At 45.4% G+C, this 23967-nt stretch overlaps 1 long non-coding RNA gene across 1 annotated transcript; it reads right to left on the reverse strand.

Moving 5' to 3' along the window:
- Nucleotides 1-1141: 1141 nt before the first annotated feature.
- Nucleotides 1142-2246, reverse strand: LOC119281651. Its single transcript, XR_005138498.1, has 3 exons — nucleotides 2053-2246; nucleotides 1375-1443; nucleotides 1142-1172 (listed from the first exon to the last, which is right to left on the reverse strand). It is a non-coding gene; the product is annotated as an uncharacterized LOC119281651 (long non-coding RNA).
- Nucleotides 2247-23967: the final 21721 nt, after the last annotated feature.

Here is a 23967-nt window from a genome sequence, read left to right on the forward strand (position 1 = left end):
GCCCACTCGAAAGCACAAGCAACATTGCTAATTCCCATAGGATTACTCACATAGGGGCAGAAGCTCCTGCTCTAACATGCATACAGAACAAACATAGGATTGTACATATGATAAGTATCTATAAGATAAGCAGCTTGTTGTGTTACTACCTAGACAAAAGCATCTGAGTGGACAGATCAAAATGCTGGAAAGTGGCCACATCTAGCACACACGCTTTTCACATAACATTTGAAAAGAATTTTGGTGCATCCTTGATGAAAGGCTTCTTGGAGACTGAATTCAGGTGGACTCCTGGATCTCTAGTATATATATTAATCCAAGAAATTGTCCTATGGAAAATAAAAAAATATAAGAACCATGAGCTAAAGGCATGCTTGTAATTAAAACAACCTACATGTAATCCGCCAGGGAGAATGATACTACAAAAAAGGTAAAATCTCTTGTACTCAAAACCATGCAAAGGAGTGCCCCCACTTTAATAATCTAAATTTCCTGGTACGTATATTTAATAGCTCAATTTTGTTCAAATTTCTGGGAATATTAATCATAAAGCCGAAGGACACATGAAAGAGCAGACCAAATATATCTACCATACGACACCGAAAAAGATGTCCATTGGAACTATTTTGTCAACAAAATTGACAACCACAATAACCATAACAATCCTGCACAAAAGGCTGGTATACACCAGAATACTTTCACTCATAAATTCTGTCCAAAAGCTAAGGTTTATTCTTAGATGCAAATATACTATCAACTCATAAAGCTGGGATATCCCTTTGGACCAGATCACCTAAGCTGGCACTAATATCAACTTTTACTTTGCAACAATCAGAAGATCTTCACACTTTCCTCTATCCCAAATCTAATAGGTTTACAACCCTGATATATGCATTGAATACTGTCATGTTGCATTTCAAAAGCACAAGGGAAAAAGGCACAACAACCACGTGTAGGGCTGCTCCGAGAAACTCAGATGCTTAGTTTTCATCTTGATGTTGTAAGGTAGCAGAGACTCCATAGAAACAAACACATCGAAGCAAAGCGAAAAGAAGAAAAATGGCTACATAGCAAGCAATGATAATGAAAGAGATTTTTAGTTATCACTGACCACCAGAACACTATGGGCTCCATAAAAATGGCTTGGTATTGACTATTGAATGGCAGAAGAACTATATATACAAGGATAAGCCATAAGGCACACTTCTCACAAAAAAAGAGATGGCCACCGTCAAGAAGCATGGGCCTAGTATGTCTGTAATAACAGAGATGCTACTGTTCAATATAAGTAAACTATTCCATGAGCAAAAGGAAAACATGCATGTAGCTAGAAATCAAAGAATACACATGTAGCTAGAAAGAAAGGAAGCAAACCTCGAGCAGCAAAACAGAGTTACAACAAAACAGAAGATCAACATGCAGCAACATAGGAGATTGCATAACCTGGTAAATAAACATAAATGAAGTAGTCAGAGTAGGCAGAAAACTTCATGCGCCAAGGCATTAAAACATTTTACAGTTCAGTTTGCAAGTTCAAAATTGACACCATGGCGGCGCACAACTATTGAGTAAAAGATGGATTGCAACTGAAACATCTCTCCTTGTATTTCCTATATTCCACACACCTAAATTAAACCAGCAAGTTAGCATGTAATTATTAACAAAGAAACACCACAACAACCTAATCAACCATATCCCTTCTTTAATATTTCCTTTCTTTTTTGTAATTCTAATTTTTCAACATGGCACAAGGATTTAAGCCAATTTAATCTCACACTAAGATCTAAACTTAGTGTGTGGCATATATGTTAATACCCCCAACCTAAAATCTGAGAAGAGCAAGAACAACAAAACTGAGAAAGTTCCCTTGGTTATTCTAAGTTTTCGTCGAACTGGCAAAATCATTTGTAGGCAACTCAAGTTATACGCCGCGTGCAAGAACTGAACTTCCTCAGAAACCTCACAAATATACGACAAGTCAGGTAAGTAACAATATATTGAGGATGAAAAAAAATACTTATCAATACATGAGTTGAGAAACCAATCATATACCTTCAGATTCAATGACACAATTATCCTCGAAAGATCTTAAGCCTGGAGGGCCCTTCAACTGAACAACAAACAGCAAGTCTGCATATCAATCAACAACACAAGAGACATCTTGTTAGCAAATCCAGCAGTAAACAAAAAAACATGCTACGAATTCTTAATATCATTAACCTGTAAGATTTGTACACGGAAAGTCATGTTAGTGATTCTTACACCAAATCGGTATACCACCGCCATAGTACTACACCGTCTAATTACTATATGATTGTCAGACTGAAGAAAATCGTTGCAACCCCCTTCTGCCACTTAACGGATGCGACCTCGTGTTCCTCCGCTTCAGATCGGGAACCTAAGGGAGGAAGAACGGTCGGTGGACGATGGTTATTTCCACCCTTGTTTCAATCTGATCAGGAAGCAAATGCAATCCACTTTCATAAAACCAAAGTATATATACCTAAGGATCGGTGTTATAAAAATGTGAGTTACACTCCCCACTTCCATGATCCATAATAAAATAAGAGACTTAGGAAAGGGGCTAGCCATCACAAATAGCCCAGAAAGAGCAAGCAAAACTTGCAGAGTGGAAGGAGAGCTCACTTGGACCCAAGAATTTGTAGGTGGCCAAGCCAGATGTGATAGGGAGCACAGAGGATCTGAAGAAAACATATAACTCATTAGGCAATACATTCCTCCCCTACAATCTGTGGCCATGCTGGCCATGCTCGAACCAGAGGTCCACAATGTTGCATCTAGTATCAGCACAACAATAAGGCAAAGGCATGACTTCGGAACCTAATCCCAAAGCAGCAAAAATAAATTGGCAGTAAGGCAAAGATATGTAAAGATGCAAAGGTTGCATGAACTGGACATGCCAAAATTGACCTTCTCATCTTCGAGTTCCTCCAACAATGCTACTTCCCCGTTCGAGGAGCTCTCTATATCAGCCACTCGCCTACTCATCTTCATGATGCTCACCTCAGCCTGCAAATCCATAAAATTTAATTTAAGACAAATAAGTATTTTATTAGTAACTTTCGCTCTCTAGGACAAATGTGGACCAGCTAAACTGAATATTCTACATCAGGCCAGAATCTTGACTGATTAATAACTAACATAAGCACTCGACCTGTGAACACTCGCTCTATGGGACAAATGCAGACCAAACTAAACAGAATATTCTACACGAGAACAGAATCCGGACTAATTAATAACGGCATAAGCACTGTACCTGTGAACACTCGCTCTCTGAGACAAATGCAGACCAAACTAAACTGAAGAAACATATAATTTTGTTTTTACCTTCATAACAAGCAGCATGACCAGAATCACATCCCATGAGAAGCCATAAACCTAGAAATTGCATCATTTAGAAAGACTGCATAGACATGGCATATGCGCAAATATTTGTCCAATTACAAAATAAGAAAGGGATATTACCAGCACACTTTGGTTATACTACTTGGTTATGTTCAAATGGTACACAAATCTGTATTGGTAGATGAAGAAACGCAATGCAAGATCTTTCAGTCCCCTCTTGTCATCCCTCTCTGAATCCATGTCCCTTCTTTTTCACCCCTCTCTCTGAATCCAGATGTTAGCAATGATCAAGCTTCCAGTCCCCTCTTTTTCATCCTTCTCTCTCAAACACACATGACACATTGCAGCAAACATAACACATCAACTACTGTAATTGAAAACTTAAGCTATGACTCTCTGTTATCCAATTTCAGTAACCATAAACTCTATACCTAGCAGCAAAGATCTCATAAATGCACATACACATGATCACAAATTGTATCATCTATATGCAAGAACAAAGGTTAAAAACAGGGAGGAAAATCACCTTGATTTTCTTCACCCCTTCAGCTAAATTCTTCTTCTTCTCTTCATCCTCAGATCTGTACACTTCATGTTTATAAAAGCCATATATCAGCAAAGTTAAACATGTGTGATGGAGAAAGTAATAGGAAAATAGAGAGGAGCATCTTAGCAAGATTTTTGTGGCAAACTCTCCTCTTTCCTCTCTCCTTCTCCCTCCTCTCCTTCCTTCTCTCTCCCTCATGTTCCTTCTCTCCTTAAGGACCGGTCCATGGCATGGTGGAGCAGCAGGCATGGTGGAGCAGCATGGTGGAGCAGCAGGCACTGCGCGACGCGAGAGAAGAGGGAGTCAAGGGCGCAGATCTGGTCGACAGAGTGGCGGGCGCGACAAGGCTGACCTGAGGACCTTGCAAGGCGCTAGATCTCGGCGGCGGCAAATCTCCTCGTGCTGCGGCTGGTGATGATGGAGGAGGGGCGGCAAATCCCCTGTTGTGGCGGCTGGTGGTGAGGGAGGAGGGAGGAGGGAGATGGTTCGACAGTGTGGCGAGGGAGTGAGGAGGAGGGAGGGGTCAGGGGTATGGCGGCTGGGGACTGGGGGGCTAGGGTTCACGCCCACGCCCAACCACAGACCCGCACGTTCCCACGACATGAGTGCGCGCACGCGGTGCGGAAGGAGAGGCTGCCCCGGGTGTAACGCCCCGAGACCGAAGATTATATCATCGCGAAGATTGTTCATGATGAAGTAATTCTCGGTTCTAGTGTTTCATCTTTTCCTTTTCTGGAGTTCCAAGTTTTCTCGATTATATCGTCGCAAAGCTTCATCTAAATCATCATAAGGCTTCACCTTATGTTCTCAACTTCTCTTTCTTTTTATCATCCTTTTATTATCGGAGTTCTCACGAAGACTCAACATGGTGGTTCGTCAAGGATTCTTTTCATTCTTCAATTGTTCTGCAAGATTTCTCTTGAAGTTATGATCCGCCAAGCTATACTCTTAATAAACATGGTGCTCAACAAATGTTTTGTTTTGTGGAGTTCAAACATTCTTCATCTTGCATCCAAAGTGCAATTCTTTCTACCTTATCTTTTGAGGTGGTGTTATGTCATCCTTAACAATTTCTCTTCATGTTTCATGATTCACAAGTTGTCAAGAATGAATTTTAAAACCATCATTTTTCCTTCGATCATGAGTTGTTTCAACCCATCATAATTTCTTCCATGGAGTATTTTGATATAGATTTCACCTAAAAGCCTTCCCTAAGGAATGTTGCTATTTGTGGTGCGTAGCTATGATCAAATTTTCTCCTTCTCATCTCGGTGAAGAAGTTTTTTCATCTTTTGGTGCTCTCAATCAAATCAATGGTTTCCATTAGTGGCCGGTTGTCACCTCATAATTTTGAGAAGTTTTCCATAAGCCCACTACAAGCTCATTCGTTTCGTTGTTGGTTTTCCAACAATTCCGTTCTAACCATCTTGGAAGGGTGCTTTCCAAGCTCATTTGTGGCACAAGTTGGCATTTTCTTCTCCATTTTGTTATTCCAATGATCTATCGTCCATTCTTTCTTCCGGAGGCATTGTGATGTTGCTCTCTTCACTCATCATCTGGGATGGTGAGGATCGTGTTTTTTTTCGTGCTTATCCATTTAACCAGAGTGTTCTGTCATCTCTTCAAGTTCTTTTCATCTTCTCAAGTCTTGCATCTCTTTTCAACCGGAGTGTTGTCCGAATTTGATCTTGCCTTGTTCCTTGTTTATCTCGTTTCAACTAGAGTGGTTCCAATTCCTTCTTGTCCATTGTACTCGTCATTCATAGCTTTGCAACCTCCAAGGTTCACATGGTGTTCCTTGTTTCTATTTTCTACCGCAGTGCTATCAATTGTGTTCAACTCTATTACATTCTTTCTTTCAACTCTTCAACCTCTCAAGGTTCTTTGGTTTCACTCATTGGTCGAAGAAGCAACTTAGTTTTACCTCCTCTCTTCCTCTTCCGTTTTCTCTCCGGCGCCATCCTAGATCTCGGGACGAGATCCTCTTGTAGTGGTGGAGTGTTGTAACGCCCCGAAACCGACGCTCCAGATGCCTTCCTTGTATTCCGAGATTCGTCGTGTGATTTGTTTTGTTCGTTACATTCATCCTTGCATCATGTGCATTGCATCATGTCATCATGCAACCCCTTTTTAAAACTCACCTAAATAAATTGCATATATCGTTGATCTATTTAAATCGAGGGATATTCACATGGTGATTTATCTTTAAAACATATTTAAAGTCTCCTACTTTTATTAGGGAGCTATAGTAAATATTCCATTAATTTGCAATTGACCATGACACACTTGCATTTGAAACTCCTCACGTCTCTAAATTATTTAAATCCTCCATCCTTCTCCCCTTGCTCCAAATCTAGTTGTGGAGCTTTGAAATTATGTCAAAGTAGTTACATGGCATTTCAGTTAACTTCAGGTTTAATTGAACCTCCAAATAAATCCCTTGGCTCTTTTCTTTTTCTGAAATATGGAAAAGAAACCCCTTTTCTTTCTTTTGGCCAGCCAAGCAGGCCTCCTGGCCTTTCCCTTCCATCTGAAGTTGCCCCAAGGTCAAGTTGGGCCTCCAGGCGACCGAAGGCCAGCCCAGCCTCTCTCCCTCGCTAACCCTAGCGCTAGGGGAGAGCCTCCTGCTCGATCCCCATCTCCCTCCCGAGCACCGTCACGCAGGGAGAGGGCAGCGCTAACCCCTCTCCCGATCCACTTCTCTCCCTCGATCCCCTCGCTCGACCCCCCCTCTCCCTCGTTCCCCTGCTAGCGTCGTCACTCACACACACGCATCGCACACGAGAGGAGCGCCCGTGCCCGATCCCCTCAAGCTCGCCACCGGGCCAGGACCTCCTCGCCTGCCTCCTCGTCTACCCGGCGCCATCGCCTCGTCAGCTCCGTCGCCGGGGGAGGAGCCCCTCGACCCGTCCCTTTCGGCCCCGACTCCGGCGAGCGCCGCCCCCTCGACTCTCCTCCACGCGACGCCTCCCCTCCGCTTCCTCGTCCTCGCCTCGTACCCCGCCACCATCGGAGCTGCTCTGTCCGCCCCGCGCTGGAGCCGTCGTTCCCAGGCCGCTGCCGTGCCATCTCGCCTCCTCCTCACCTTCCCATGCGCCTGCACCAGCAACCTCCGCCTCCAGCCGTGCCGATGAGCAAGCCGCTGCCATCCGCCTCGTCGTGTTCCCCTTCGCCTTCGTCACATCAAGATCCGCACCCGGGCCCTCTACTCGACCAGGAGCTCGTCACCTCCAGCGCCTCTACATGTCCAAGCCCCTGCCCCGCCTCTGCTTTGTTTGATCGGGGAGGAGGACGCACCTCCGCTCGTCCGCATCGACCAACACCAAGTCCCTGCCGCCGGCCTTCGGTCTTGCTTCTTTGGACCAGCAAGAATGCCGCCAAGAACCGTACGCGGACGCATCGTCTCCAGGAATTCTTGCCAAGTACTCGACCCGGATGCGCCAAGTTTGACTATGACTACGTCCGACCCCGTTTTCGAACCTCAAGCGCCAAGTTCCACTACCATTGTCGTGTATCCGACAAGACCAAGTATACGACTACACCCGGTGATGCGTCAAGTACCTCTACCGACGACCTGAACATCTACAAAACGTGAACCACTACTTCCACTACCGTCGCGAGAACGACTACTTCCACTACGGCCCGTGTACCACTACTTCCTTCGACGAACTCGTTCCACCCGAAAACGCATGCTTCAAAGGTATAACCCCAAGACGACGTCCGTGGACCGAATGCATGTGTTGTATGAGATGCACCCTATGTTTGGACCATGTCCCGAATTGATCCTTGCACGTTCCTCCTCGTTTGCAATGCCGTCGACCCGTGGGAACCCGGTAACCGGGATCACCCCATCACTTTTTGCATGACACACTCATCCACACACTTCTCTCTTGCATCAGTATCTCAATCGAGTTACCAGGACCGGAATGTTGCCGTGGCACCATTTCCGTTTCGCCGCCGTGGCACCTTTTTGTTCCGCCATGGTGACCAAATGCTTCATAACATGCTCATGTCAACATTTTCATAAATATTGCCTAAAACTTGCATATGTCATCCGCTTCGTGATAACAACAATTAAAATGTTTAAAATTGTTGTTGCATTAAATTACTAAATGACATGTGGGGATTTACCGAGATTGTTGTTTCTTGTTTCCGGCCTCACTTACACTTGCCTAAACAGTTAGCTCAATTATGCTTCACCTTTTGGCATGTTTATCAACATTTAATATTGTTTGGTAGCCTAAACGAGATCAAACTAAATAATTGCTTTGGTGTTTCGTCAATATGCAACTCGTTGCGTATTGAGCTCCATGAGCTCCACTTAACTTGTAGTATTGTTTGTTGCACTTTGCCATGCCATGCCTCATTAAACCGGACATGCATCATACTTGTTTGTGCATCATGCCATGTTTATGCATGTGCATTTACCATGTTGTTTGTTTCTTTCCGGTGTTGCTTCTTAGTTCCGGTAATGTTGCGGTTGTGAGGATTCGTTCGACTATGCCGGTTCATCTTCTTCATGGACTCTTTCTTTTTCCTAGCGGGATTTCAGGCAAGATGACCGCTACCCTTGATCTCACTACTATCATTGCTATGCTAGTTGCTTCGTTCTATCGCTTTGCTGCGCTACCTATCACCTGTTCTTCAAGCCTCCCAATTTGCCATGTCAGCCTCTAACCTTTTCACCATTCCTAGCAAACCGTTGTTTGGTTATGTTACCACTTTGCTCAGCCCCTCTTATAGCGTTGTTAGTTGCAGGTGAAGTTGAAGATTGCTCCATGATGGACAGGATTATGTTGGGATATCACAATATCTCTTATTTATTTAATGCATCTATATACTTGGTAAAGGGTGGAAGACTCGGCCTTATGCCTGGTGTTTTGTTCCACTCTTGCCGCCCTAGTTTCCGCCATACCGGTGTTATGTTCCCGGATTTTGCGTTCCTTACGCGGTCGTGTGATTTATGGGATCCCCTTGACAGTTCGCTTTGAATAAAACTCCTCCAGCAAGGCCCAACCTTGGTTTTACCATTTGCCTCACCTAGCCCTTTTTCCCTTGGGTTTCCGGAGCCCGAGGGTCATCTTTATTTTAACCCCCCCGGGCCAGTGCTCCTCCGAGTGTTGGTCCGAACTGAGTAGACTGCAGGGCCCCCTCGGGGAAACTCGAGGTCTGGTTTTACTCGTAGGATGTCTCATCCGGTGTGCCCTGAGAACGAGATATGTGCAGCTCCTATCGGGATTTGTCGGCACATCGGGCGGCTTTGCTGGTCTTGTTTTACCATTGTCAAAATGTCTTGTAAACCGGGATTCCAAGTCTGATCGGGTCTTCCTGGGAGAAGGAATATCCTTCGTTGACCGCAAGAGCTTATCATGGGCTAAGTTGGGACACCCCTGCAGGGTATAATCTTTCGAAAGTTGTGCCCGCGGTTATGAGGCAGATGGGAATTTGTTAATGTCTGGTTGTAGATAACTTGACACCAGATCCGAATTAGAACACGTCAACCGCGTGTGTAGCCGTGATGGTCTCTTCTCAGTGGAGTCCGGGAGGTGAACACGGTTTTGGGTTATGTTTGACGTAAGTAGGAGTTCAGGATCACTTCTTGATCATTGCTATCTTCACGACCGTTCCTTTTGCTCTCTTCTCGCTCTTATTTGCGTATGTTAGCCACCATATATGCTTAGTCGCTGCTGCAGCCTCACCACCTTTACCCCTTCCTTTCCCATTAAGCTTTGCTAGTCTTGATACCCATGGTAATGGGATTGCTGAGTCCTCGTGGCTCACAGATTACTACAACAACAGTTGTAGGTACAGGTTTTGCGATGATCATGATGCGAGAGTGATGTTGCTTGTTTTGGAGTTCTTCTTCTGCTTCTTCTTCGATCAGGGGATAGGTTCCAGGTCGGCAGCCTGGGCTAGCAGGGTGGATGTCGTTTGAGTTTCTGTTTGTGTTTCATCCGTAATCGGATGATGATCTGATGTATGATGTATTGTTGTATTCGTGTGGCATTGTATGCCTCTTATATGTATCCCCATCTATTATGTAATGTTGATGTAATCATATCCACCTTGCAAAAGTGTTTCAATATGCGGTTCTATCCTTGGTGGGACCTTCGAGTCTCTTTAGGATAGTATCGCATATTGGGCGTGACACCGGGCACCCGAAAAACTCGCACCCAGCCAATCGGAGCTAGCCTGAGCCCACATGTCACACCCCATCCAAGATCTAGCACGCGGTGAAAATGGCACAGATGAATTCCCAGCAAGGATCGAACGGGCAGGAGCGAAAAAAAGATTGCGCCAACCAGCATCGAAGGGCCAACGAAGGACGCGATCGGGGGAGCATCCTGGGAGTGAGTTGGCTAGCTTTTGTTTTGTTTTAAATATCCCCAACATTAGGCCCCAGATTGATTTGAACTTGTTCATGTCAATCTTCAATACTTAGAAAAACTTATTGAACATCCTCGTATGAACCTTGTAAACCGCCATGACATCATCTCCATGTGAACTTGTTAAACCGCCATGACGTCATCTTCCAAGTTTGTAATAAATCGCCATGAAAAAACCTGTAAATACTTTCTTTTTATTAATGACCCTCCGAAAACCGAGGCGATAGCTATGTCAGATATCCATTTTTTGGATTCCTCGATTCCCGTGCCTGTCACTTATCCCTTTGCCTTATAAATAGGACCAAGGGTCATTCTTTCCTTTCCCCTTCGTGCCCCTTCGCCTCATCGTCTTCCTCGCGTCGCCTCAGAACTCAAGCGCAGCCGCCGCCGTCGACCTTCGCCTCTGCACCGACAACGGCCGCTGCATCAACCTGACCTTGACCAGAGAAACGTGGCGCCCCTTCGCTACTCCTTCAACCTCTGTAAGTTTTCCTTTCATCCACCTCAAATCTACCACTAGGGTTTCGGTGTTCTTCGATGTTCTTGGCGTTCTTCACTTTGAACTTTGCTGCACCTTGCGGCCATATAAGAACTTTGATAAATCTTGATATTCCTCTTGTGCAGTCATAGCTAGAACTTCGTGTTTCTTCATCATAGCATTTCTTTTATCCGTAAACAGATCCCATCTAATCTTTAGTTGTTCCGCTGACACCACTTAGGGCTTCTGAATTTTTCTCCTTCTTAAGACTGTGGTAGATCCAAAATTATAACACCAACATGTAAAACCTGTTTGTGCAATACTTGGGAATTTTTCAGATATGCAGCTTCCACACCATTTTAGGCGGTTTAACTTTTTAGAAAATGATATTCCAACAGGTACAATTAGCCCTCACTTTAAACCGCCAACTCAACCTCAATGTAAAACTCTGGTTTATCATGTGCATATGTTTCAATTTGTTCTCCCTCTGTCTTTAAACCGGATTATCCGCGTCAGTCAAAAACCTTAAACCGGCTTTGATCCTCTTTTCCAGCTTTCCGTTGAAATGGCCAAACAAGTTTACGAGTGCAACTGGGTTCCTTCTCGGGTTACCGAAACACAGCTAGAGAGATGCATCGCCACTGGCACTTTAGCGAAAAAAGAAGCTATCCAGTGGAGGGTTCCTGGTCCAGAAAATCCTCCTGAACCTAAGGATGGAGAAGTAATCGTCTTTGCTGACCATCTGGGCCAAGGCTTTAGCCCTCTCGGTTCAAAAAAAATTCCACGATGTGCTTGCCACCTTCCAACTCCACCGTCAAGATATTGGACCAAACTCTTTGTCCAATATTTGCAATTTCCAAGTATTTTGTGAGACTTATCTTCGGGAAGAGCCCACAGTTGAACTATTCTGGGATTTCTTTTACTTGAACCGCCGCACAGAGTTCACAGACGGACCCAACACTGAGCTCGGTGGGATGGCGATTCAAAAGAGGAAAGATGTTAGTTTCCCTCATGCCAAACTTCATAGTCACCCCAAGGACTGGAACCAGACTTGGTTTTATTGCAAAGATACATCTCCGACTGACGAAAATCCTCTACCGGGTTACCGCCCTCACAGGCTTAGCAACACTTATCCGTTTCCTCAGAGGCTGACTGCTAAGGAACGGTCCAAGTATGCACCACAACTGTCAAAACTCAGAGCCTTTATGGCAAACAGTTTAACAGGTGTTGACTTTGTCCGCTGCTGGATATCTTGGAGCGTTCTACCTTTAAGTAGGCGCCCTGGTTTAATGTGCGAGTACACGGGGGACTTAAAAGATCCACAATGACACATGGATATTCAGCTGACAGAGGATGAAGTTACCGAATCCGTCAAGAAAATACTGAATGAACTGGAAGCTGTCTGCAGCCAAGTAGGGCTTAGTCCCTTCTGTACTTCCAATAAACCGCCAGCTTTAAGAATTGCCTCACTTTTCTCTTAATCCGTCATTTCTTAAATATTCCTTTATAACTTGTTATCCATTTGTGCAGGGTGATGATCCGTTTTGGAAAAATAAATCACAAGATAAACCGAAGAAACCGTAGGATAAACCGGTGAGAGCACCCCGTATCAAGACTTAGGTTACAAAGAAGCCAGTGAAGAAGAAAACCGCCGAGGCCTCTGACCTGCGCAATGATGAAGAGCTTGATGACCTAGACTCAGAGGTAGAACTAGATTCTCTTAGTTCTTTTTTCATACACCTCATTGACAATGATTATTATCAGGATGATGCGGAAGCTAGCCACGCTGGCGAAGCAGAGGTAATTGTTCTATCTTCCGACTCATATCATGTGCCAGTACCAAAACTCCGTCAAGCAGTCCAGAAAGTAAAATATTCACACCCTCTTGCTCATTTGGATACGCACTTTTCTTTGAAGACACAACAGCAAGAAGCTCGCCGCACAACCCGGCACAGTGGTCAAGTGGTTACCTCTTCTGGTTTACCATATTCTCCGGTTCGCAAACGTCGTGAAGAGGTCTCTTGTCCTTCTAATACACTTTACCCCAAGGCGAGTTACTTATGATATCCTCTTAATCCGTCTGATTCAAATTATCAGGGAACATCCCATTCATCCTCCAGCGATTCATCAACCACACAGATGCCTCCACTCAAGACCGTTCCTGGGTAAGCATACTATACTTTAATTTTGTGCATTGCACTTATTTATTGTACTAACCTCTGTGTTTATTATTTTTAGTGCCAAAGCCAGACTTGGCAAGAAAGCCAAGCTGACTACACCAGCTGATGATAACCCGGCCACTGAATTGGAGAGGTCCTCAGAGGCTCTTGATCAGAATGCTCATATTATGCTGGATGACCCGGTACCTCAAGGTCGGGATACTTTTGTTGAACCGCCAGAAATGAATCCAACGAGCCAGTCTGCTGATCCGCCGAGCCCAACTGCCGATCCACCAAGCCCAGCAAGAACATCTGCTAAACCGCCAAGCCCAGACAAGACTGTTGATGGTACCATAGATGATGTTGTGATTACCGGCTTTGGCCATACTGCTCCTGGCAATCCTGTCGCTTTATCAAAGCATAGTGCCAAAGAAGAATTTTCTGACGTGGACAAGGGGAAATGGAAGACTGATTTATCAAGCTATGCTCACCTCAATGCTCAAGATATCCACTCTGGATATCTAAACCGTCTTTATACATGCCACGACTATGAAGCCGGCTTAATAGGCCTCATGAAGGAGCGATATGAGGTAAATATCTATTCCTTTGCATAAATTCGTTTTCCTTATAGCCTGCTTTAATTATCAACTCCAGTAGCCCCCAAGGGCCGGTTCATTAATGTGAATCTGAACCGGGACTTGTAGTAGGGTAATATTGGATTTTGCTTGTGTAGCCCCTACAGACCGGTTTATACCTTTAGGGTGAACCTGTATATCTTCTGTAATGTAGTTTCCAAAATTCTTTTTAATCATCAACATGATCCGGTTTGTTGAGATGAACTTGATAACCTTGACTTGATCCGATATGCATTAGCCTGCAAGTGCCAAGTAGATAACTTGTTGTGAGCTTGGGACTTAAAATATCAGTTGAGAAAAAGCAATCCGCATTAGCCCCCAAGTGCCAAGTGTATAACTTGTTATGTGCTTGGGACTTTGAAAAAAGTATTACCAACTAATTATCTGTCTTTGCAGGCTGACTTGACCAAAAAAGATTCCAAAATCGCCGACCTCCAAGAAAACATCAAGTCTCAGCAAGCCGAAACTTCCAAGTCCAAAGAAGGGCTGAAGAGCACTTTCACAGCCATGGAACAATTGAAGGATGGCTTCAAAGGCAAACGAGCAGATTGGGAGGCTGAAAAAACAACTTTGCTAAAGCGGGCGGAGGATGCTGAAGCGGCCCTTAAACCGGTGACAGAAGAGCTGACTGGCCTAAAGCGGCAAATCAACGCTATGACCTCTATCGTCTTTGGTAAATATCCTTTTCATGAACCATACTTAGCCATCCTTAAACCCACCGGTTTAACAAAAATACTGTAACCATTGCAGGTAGCCGTGTTGCCCATCTCGGTTCAGATATGCGCAAAAAACTGAAGGTTGCCTATACCTTGATAGAACAGTTATATACCGGCGCTCAACGGGTCATCTGCACAGCATCATACAACAAACCACCCCCAACTTCAATCAAGGATACATTGGCAATATTGTCCATGACACCTGACCAGCTCGAGGAAGTAAAGAGATCCGCTGCAAGGGCTAGTGCTTTGTCCGCATTGACTCGTGCCAAGGCTTGGATAGTTGATCTTGATCCGGAGGATATTGGAAACGGCTATCCCAGCCAAAAAGAAGATGGATCAGAATTTGACAATGACGCCCTAAGGGCTTTGACAAAGGAAATGCATCCACTTGCGAGTAAGTTGGCTGAGGAGACTTATTTGTCTTTCCACCGGTCGATTTATGATGTGGACAACACACGGATTGATGCATCGGTTTATGAAGCACAAAATCTTATCCCGCCAAGCCGTAAGCATACTTATGCCCCTGATGTTGAACCATCCGATCTTATCAGCAATGAAGCTATCTTCAGAGCTTTATCTGGGATTGATTGGGCAACCATTGACTTCCAGCCACTATGTGGGGAGGCGGAGGGTGAACCGGCGCAGGATGATCCACAACCTTCACATCAAGCTGAGGAAGAATCATAATCTGGAAGCTGGTTCATCGTCTGGACACTATCCTCTTTATGAGAAACAATTATCCTTTTGGGCATTTAAAACGCCTTGTAATAGGCTAGCTTAAACACTTGGTCTGTTATGCCATCGTGCATAGCCATTTTGCTTGACACTTTTAATTTGTCCGGATAGTGCTATGTCGACTTATACTCATGAGCAGTTTTATGCGATCCTGTTTCTGCAAATGATAAACTTAAAATTGCCCTGGCGGTTTATCGTCGGACGGGTTATGATACCCAATATAAAGCCAGGGTTGATAACCAAGGTTGTAAAGAAAATGAAATATGAAACACATCATACCTGTGATATTGAATCACATTGTTGGTTTACCAACTTTCTTGTAGTAAGGGTAATAACCCAAATCTTGAGTGCCAATAACACCCACCATGCTTTGCTGGTTTATGGTAAGCCATGTCGGGTTATGATAAACACCTGATGATCATCCTGGCAACTTATAGTCAATGCCAGGCCGGGTTAACAAACACCGGTTTATAATTGGTTGTGTACTAACAACTTATAGTTGAAAGCCACGTCGGGTTAACAAACACCGGGTTACATCACTGACTTATAGTTAGGCCGGGTCAATAGACGCCGGCTTACCTCAAAACCTTATCAAAGGAGAAAAACATTAACAAATAAAAGCAAATGAAAAACTTGTAGTCGAGACTTTTCAAGGGCTGCCAGGCCCAAACTCGAGGCTTTTCATGGGCTGCCAGGCCACTGAGTTAAACCATTTTACAAAGCCTTTTAAGATGGGCCTCACATTAACCAATCGTCGTTTTAACTTTGACAAGTTCAGGGTCTATATAAGATTGACTTGTCAAATGTTCGGCGGGTCATACCAGGATTACCTGGACGGAGTGGCTTACTTGATGAAGGCAGGTTAACCTGGGGTTTTAGGTGAATATACCTGGCTTCCAAGCCTGGCTTGATAGCCTATTACAAGGGTCCTTTAAAACTCTTTGTTGTTGTGCACAAAGAGCCCCCAGTTAACATTATGAGTTGTGCTCAGTAGGTACCTATGTTTGAGCTGTGCGTGGCAACAGACTCTCTTTGGTCCCTTGGGTGTGAAGACCCCAAGCTTTATTGTGTCTTTATAAGCTGGTTTAATGGGTAATTAGAACTCTGCTTTATAAGCATAAGCCCTCATGTAACCAAGAAGACATATAAGACGAAACGACAGAGGCCCCGCTTGAGCAAGGATGCCTGTTTATTTATTGATCATAGTATGTACATTGTCACAAATATATACATGATAGGAGCCTATGGCTCAGGTAAGGCCGAAGATGAGCAATATTCCATGGCCGGCGAGTCTCCTCCTCCGATTTGCGTGAGTCTTTGTGCTCTCGAACATCGATAAGGTAGTATGAACCGTTGTTCAGATTCTTGCTGTCCACAAAGGGCCCTTCCCAAGGTGGGGATAACCTGTGCATGTCCGTCTGATCTTGGATAAGCCGGAGCACTAAGTCGCCTTCTTGAAAAGTTCTCGTTTTAACCCGGCGGTTGTGATAATGCCGCAGGTCTTGCGGATAAATCACCTAATGAGCTGTCGCAATATCCCGTTTTTCATGTAACAGGTCCAAGCATCTTGGCGTGCTCTTTCATTGTCCGCTTCAACATAAGCTGCCACTCGGGGTGAGCCATGGCGAATATCACTTGGGAGAACTGCTTCCGCTCCATAAACCATAAAGAAGGTTCTGTAACCCATAGATCTATTGGGGGTGGTGTTAATGCTCCACAAAACGGAAGGCAACTCTTCCACCCAACAATCCGGCATCCACTGCAAAGGGACCATAAGCCGGGGCTTGATACTCTTTAGGATTTCTTGATTATCTCTCTCCGCTTGACCATTAGACTGGGGGTGAGCTACGGACGACACATCAAGTCGGATGTGCTCATGTTGACAGAACTCCTCCATAGCACCCTTGGAGAGAGTCGTGTCATTATCTATTATAATGCTGGAAAACCAAAGCGGAAGATCACCTTTTTCATGAATTGAACTATCGTGGTCGCATCACACTTGCTCACTGGCTCTGCCTCTACCCACTTAGTGAATTTATCAACCACCACTAGAAGGTGGCTCTTCTTATCCTTGGACCTCTTAAAAGGCCCAACCATATCCAGCCCCCAAGTTGCAAATGGCCAGGTGATTGGAATCATTCTCAATTCCTGGGCCGGAACATGAGCTCGGCGTGAAAACTTCTGATAGCCATCACACTTTCTGACCAGATCCTTCGCATCAGCATGAGCTGCTAACCAGTAAAAACCATGCCGGAAAGCCTTAGCCACCAAGGATTTTGAACCGACATGATGACCACAATCTCCTTCGTGGATTTCACGCAAGATCTCACAGCCTTCTTCAGGAGAAACACAATGCTGAAACGCCCCTGAAACACTGCAATGATGTAACTCGCCATTGACAATAGTCATGGACTTGGACCATCAGATTATCTGCCTGGCCAGAACTTCGTCCTCCGGTAACTCGCCCCAGGTCATATACGCCAGGTATGGCACTATCCAATTAGGGATAGCATGAAGAACCGCCACCAATTGAGCCTCCGGGTCAGGAACAGCTAGATCCTCCTCCGTCTGTATTTTGACCGACGGATTATGAAAAACGTCAAGAAAAACATTGGGTGGCACTGGTTTACGCTGGGATCCGAGCCGGCTTAAAGCGTCCGCCGCTTCATTCTTGCGCCGGTCAATGTGCTCGACCTGGTAGCCCTTGAAGTAACCAGCAATTATATCCACCTCACACCTATAAGCCGCCATAAGTGGATCCTTGGAATCCCACATACCAGACACTGACTGAGCCACTAAATTGGAGTCGCCAAAGCAACGTACCCGGATTAAGTTCATCTCCTTAGCCATCCAAAGACCATGGAGCAAGGCCTCATACTTAGTTGCATTGTTAGTACAGGGAAACATTAAGCGGAGAACATAACAAAATTTGTCACCTCGAGGGGAAGTAAGAACCACAACAGCCCCCGAGCCCTCCAATTGTCTGGATCCATGGAAGTGAATAGTCTAGTATGTGTTCTCCGGTTTATCCTCCGGTGCCTGCAACTCCATCCAGTCGTTGATGAAATCCACAAGCGCTTGGAACTTGATAGCAGTGCGAGGCATATATTTTAACCCTTGAGGTCCAAGCTCAATAGCCCACTTAGCAACCCGGCCAGTTGCCTCCCTGTTCTGAATGATATCTCCCAATGGAGCGGAACTGACCACAGTAATAGGATGGCCCTGAAAGTATTGCTTAAGCTTCCGACTCGCCATAAACACTCCATACACCAGCTTCTGCCAATGCGGATATCTCTGTTTGGACTCGATAAGTACCTCACTGATATAATAAATCGGCCGTTGAACTGGATCTCCTTACCAGCCTCTTTGCGCTCCACCATAACAACCACGCTGACAGCCCAGGCGTTAGCAGCCACATATAACAACAATGGTTCTTTATCAATGGGGGCAGCAAGAACAGGCGGTTCAGCTAACCACTTCTTTAGATCCTCAAACGCCGCATTAGCAGCATCACTCTAGACAAAGTTGTCTGTCTTCTTCATCATCTGGTATAGAGGGGTCGCCTTCTCCCCCAACCGGCTGATAAACAGGCTTAGGGCTGCGATATGACCCGCCAGTCGATGAACATCATTGATACACGCCGGTTTATCCAGGGACATAATAGCCTTGATCTTTTCTGGATTAGCCTCGATGCCCCTGTTAGACACCAGAAAACCCAAGTGCTTGCCTACCGGTACACCAAAAATGCACTTGGACGGATTAAGCATCATCTTATAAACCCGGAGGTTACCAAAGGTCTCCTTTAAATCAGATATTAGTGTCTCCACCTTCCTGGATTTCACCATGATATCATCCACATAAGCATGAACATTGCACCCAATCTGATCATGAAGGCAATTCTACACGCACCGCTGATAATTCGCCTGGGCACTCTTGATCCCAAAAGGCATAGATACATAGCAGAAGGATCCAAAGGGAGTTGTAAAAGCCGTCTTATCCTAGTCCTTAACTGCCATTTTGATCTGATGATAACCCGAATAAGCATCAGAAAACTCAAACGCTCACAACCCGCCGTAGAATCAATGATTTGATCAATACGAGGGAGGGCAAAGGGATCAGCTGGACAAGCCTTGTTCAAATCGGTGTAGTCCACACACATACGCCAAGTGCCGTTCTTCTTGAGTACCAGCACCAGGTTAGCCAACCACTCAGGGTGAAAAACCTCCACAATAAACCCTGCTGCCAAGAGCCGAGCTACCTCCTCACCAATGGCCTTGTGTCTCTCTTCATTGAAGCGGTGAAGAAACTGCTTGACCGGTTTAAACTTGGGATCAATATTAAGAGTGTGCTCAGCGAGTTCCCTAGGTACACCTGGCATGTGAGAAGGTTTCCATGCAAAGATGTCCCGGTTCTCACGGATGAACTCGATGAGCGTGCTTTCCTATTTCGGATCCAAGTTCACGCTGATGCTAAACTGCTTGGATGAATCGCCAGGAAGAAAATCAACCAACTTAGTCTCATCAGCCAGTTTAAACTTCAAAGCCGGATCATGCTCTATAGTGGGTTTCTTCAAAGAAGTCATGTCCGCCGGATCAACATTGTCTTCATAGAATTTTAACTCCTCAGTTGCACAAACCGACTCAGCATAAGCCGCATCACCTTCCTCACATTCCAAAGCGACTTTTCGGCTTCCGTGCACTATGATGGTCCCCTTATGACCCGGCATCTTGAGCTTAGATAAACATAACACGGCCTTGCAATGAACTTAGCATAAGCCGGCCGTCCAAACATGGCATGGTACAGACTCCTTATTTTCACCACCTCAAAGTCAATGTTTCTAACTTTGAATCATGATCATCTCCAAAAGCAACCTCTAGAGCTATCTTACCGACGGGGTAGGCCGATTTACCAGGTACTACATGTCACATCCCTAGTCCTGGCATGCAGTAGGCTAGCCCTTTATGTGTGCATCATGTTTAATTTTTTTTCAAATAAACTTGAAATGGGGATTGTCCAAACCCTAGCATTAAAGGTATTCACTAGGTTCACCTAAAATATTTTCAGTAAGTCCAAATGGCTTTCAAAAATGTTCATCATTTCTGGATAATGCTAGAACCATAACCAGTGGTGTTGCACATTTTTCCATGACATATTTGGTCACTGAATTAAATCATACAGTATTTGCAATTGGGCATTTAAATGATATATATTATTTTAAGTGCTCAATTAATTCTGAACTTAAGTGTGGGCTGTTAGGAATAATCCCAACAGAGCCCACAATTATTTGCAGGATTTTTTGAAACGTTTTACTATTTTTAATAAAGCCCAATATTTACAGATAAATAGAAAATGGAAATAAAAAGAAAGAGAGGAGAGAAACCTCACCTGGACTCACCTGTCGCAGCCCAGCTGGCCAGCCCACCTGGCCGGCCCAGCCCAGCGCCGCTGCCAGTCATCGCCTACCTCTGCCAGTAGGCAGAGGAGGGACACCGCGACGCCGCCGAGCTCACCACGCCACCACCCTGCCTGCCTGTCTCTCCCCCTCGACGCCCGGACGCTCTGGACGTCACCACGCACTCCTCCTCGACCCCCTGGACCCCCTCTCTCTCTCCCTCTCCCTCGTTCCCCTCCTCTGTCTCGTTCTCTCACGCACACCCGAACGCATCGTCGCCGCCGTTCGTCACCACCGCGGCCACCGGCCAGCGCTAGGCCCATGGACCAGCCCCCGAGCTCCGCTGTGCCACCCTCGTCCTCTCTGTCAGCTCACATGGCCGGAAGAGCTCCAACGCGCCATCCCCGACCACTTCTTCATCGTCGGCCGCCACGGATCTCCATCGCCGACTCGCCGCCGTCTGAGCTTCCCTGAGCACGCCGAGTCCACCACTGCACTCCACGTGAGCTCCTGATCATCCTCCCCCTCTCCGTTCTCTCTCTAGCATGTCGTAGCCGCCGCGCCTTTCTCACCCGACAGCATGCCACCGCACGAGCTCGTCGCCGAGGAGGCTCCGGTGGCTATTTGGTTCCGTGCGTGCCTCCGTTGGGTTCGTGAGCTCTCATAGAACACGTAGGTGCTAACCGTAGATCCTCGTCGTTTTCATCGGCGCCCGAACTCCGGCCGCCACCACAACCTCACTTCCGGCGAACACCGGCCACCCTGCACCCTTCCCTTGGTTCCCCTGGATGCGCGCGGCCACGGGCTACCTCCTCGTGGCCTTCGCGCATCCAGCCGTCGCCCGCAGCTCAAGTCCGGCGAGTTGCCACCGGAGTTTAGGTCGCCGCCGGCCAAACTCCAGCGTGCCGACGTGGCCGCGTGATTAGCGGCTAATCCCCCACTAAACAACCCCCTGGCCAATGACACATGGGCCCCACGCCCGTTGTCGTGGATTTGTCACGTCAGATGTCCTTAGTGTCAGGACTTAGTCGCGAGGCCAACGCATCTATGTGGTAGCTTGAGAGGGGTTGAGCGGAATCGAGAGACGCAACACAAGACAGGGATTTAGACAGCTTCGGGCCCTGGGAAACATCATCCGGTAAAAACCCTACATGCTGTTTGAGGCTAGGTCTCATTATCATCACGAGGGAGTCGTCGTAAACCGGCTCTCCTCTTTGTGTCTAGCCCTAAGATTGTTTCTTCTTGCTTGTAGCTTGTCCCTCTTTGGGGAGCCCTGCCCCTCCTTATATAAGTTAGAGCGGCGGGTTACATGTGGAGTCCTATTAGGATTAGGACTAGTCTATCTCTAATACAAACCGGATACAAGTCCGGGTCTTCCTTGTAAAGTAAATATTCCTCACGCCTTTCCTCTTAAACCGGCCCACCATTAAGCATGAACCGGCCTTCTGGGCCATGGGCCTCGTCATCCTTCTGATCCGCCGGCCGGGTTACTAATGAACCGCCAAGACCGGGCGGGTAGCTCGTGAACCGCCAAGCTCTGGGCGGGTTAACAGTGAGTCGTCCAGACCGGCCGGGTTAACTCCCGGCCGGTTTCCACCGCGGGGTATATCCCCGACATTAGCCCCCAAGTTTAGCTTGGATTTATCCATGGTAAACTTACGCTGCAAAATAAACACCAGAACAAATTTGGCAGGTTGTACTCCGGGTTAAGAATTCTTATAGACCGGCACCTGATCGTCCTTAAGTCCTTGTCATTTCCTCCTTCTAGAAAATCCGGGTTAATAACCAGCTTCATACTCAAATTGCTGATGTTGGCTTCTTATAGAAAAAATATTGTGAAGAATAATCCACTTGAGTCGGTTTCCAAAGCGCCGGTTTAAGAACTATTGGTCTTGAAGTATTCATCTGATATTCAACCGGTTTGAAGATGCAGAACTTGCCGGTTTTATCATTGCCAAAGACTGTCGGGTTGCAGCCACAGGGTCATAATGATTGGTGACACCGGTTCAACCTAGTTTGCTCAATCAGGGAATTTGAAAATATTTATTCCATAATAATATAATACCTGTAGCCCCCAAGTCTTTGAGCAGAACAGAGTGGTGGCTTAAGACTTTGCTTCAATATAAATACTGCCACTTTTAAAGAAATCCATGTTGTTCATCCCAGTGACTAGTAAAAACTGAATACTCCATACTATGTAGCCCCCAAGTGTCGGGTTGTCATGCTTGCAGCAACCTGGGACTTGTAATTGTCTTATACTCATAAAAACTTCAACCAGTGTAGCTCCCAAGGGCCGGGTCATTGTGCAATAATGAGCAGGGACTTTGTAGGTATAATCATGTAGAGTTGAGCAATGATGTGTAGCCCCCATCATGGAACTTGAATCCACGTCCACAAGGTTAAGTGCCTTGTGCTTTACCAACTGAGCAGTGGACCCTTCAATATAATGAATAAAAAGCGTTTGTACCTTCAACTGTTGATAGGAGCAATTGGTAGCCCCCAAGGGCCGACTCCTTATAATGTGATGAGTCGGGTCTTCAATAATATGAGCAAAAAATTACTTTGCATTAGCCCCCAAGTGTCATGGTGCATGCTTGCAGCGACATGAGACTTGCATATTTAATATAACCTTCAACTTTGAATAATGTAGCCCCCAAGTGCCGGGTCGTAAGCCTGCAGCGACTTGGGACTTTATTCCTTCTATTGCAGAATAAATCATATTCATATCCATTGCGCTAAAGCGACTTTGAAAACCTCAATCGTAATATTAGTAACCATAATGAAAATCCAGCCATGTGGGCTATTTGAATAATATAATCCAATGATTTATAAGCGCATGATTCCCATGGCGCAATCCAAATATATGCTGACAACTTGTCCAAAGCCAGGTCGGTTTAATTAACACCGGATAATTTCTCATCATATACTGGCGACTTATCGTCTTAAAGCCAGGCCGGTTTAATAAACACCGGATAATTTATCATCATGCTTTATTCAACCTGTCTCTGCATACAACAAGTTTAAAGTGTCCTAGCGGTTTACCGCTGGACGGGTCATAATGCCCAACATATAACCCAGGTTTATAACCAAGGCTGCACTTAAGAATAATCAATGAAATATATCATACCTGTGACATTGAGTCACATCATTGGTTTACCAACTTTTTGTAGTAAGGGTGATAGCCCCAATCTTGAGTAATGATAACTCCTTTCATACTGTGTTGGTTTATGATAAACCATACCGGGTTGTGATGAACACCGGTTTAACCATATATAATACTGGCGACTCGTGGCTGATAGTCTCCGGATTATAACTTGATCATGTATTGACAACTTGTAATTGAAAGTCAAGCCGGGTTAATGAACACCGGTTTACTCCATAATAAGATGGTAACATAAAATCAAACTGGGCAGATAGTTTCCGGATTAAGATTTAACCGTGTTTCATCAATTTGTAATTGACAGTTTAAAACGGATTAACAATGTCGGTTTAAAAGCGCAACAAAAATCAAATAATAGTTATGAAAAAAAATATGGAAGCAAAGGCAATG

This window comes from Triticum dicoccoides, chromosome 3B (genome assembly GCF_002162155.2).
Source record: "Triticum dicoccoides isolate Atlit2015 ecotype Zavitan chromosome 3B, WEW_v2.0, whole genome shotgun sequence".
Lineage (NCBI taxonomy): Eukaryota > Viridiplantae > Streptophyta > Magnoliopsida > Poales > Poaceae > Triticum > Triticum dicoccoides.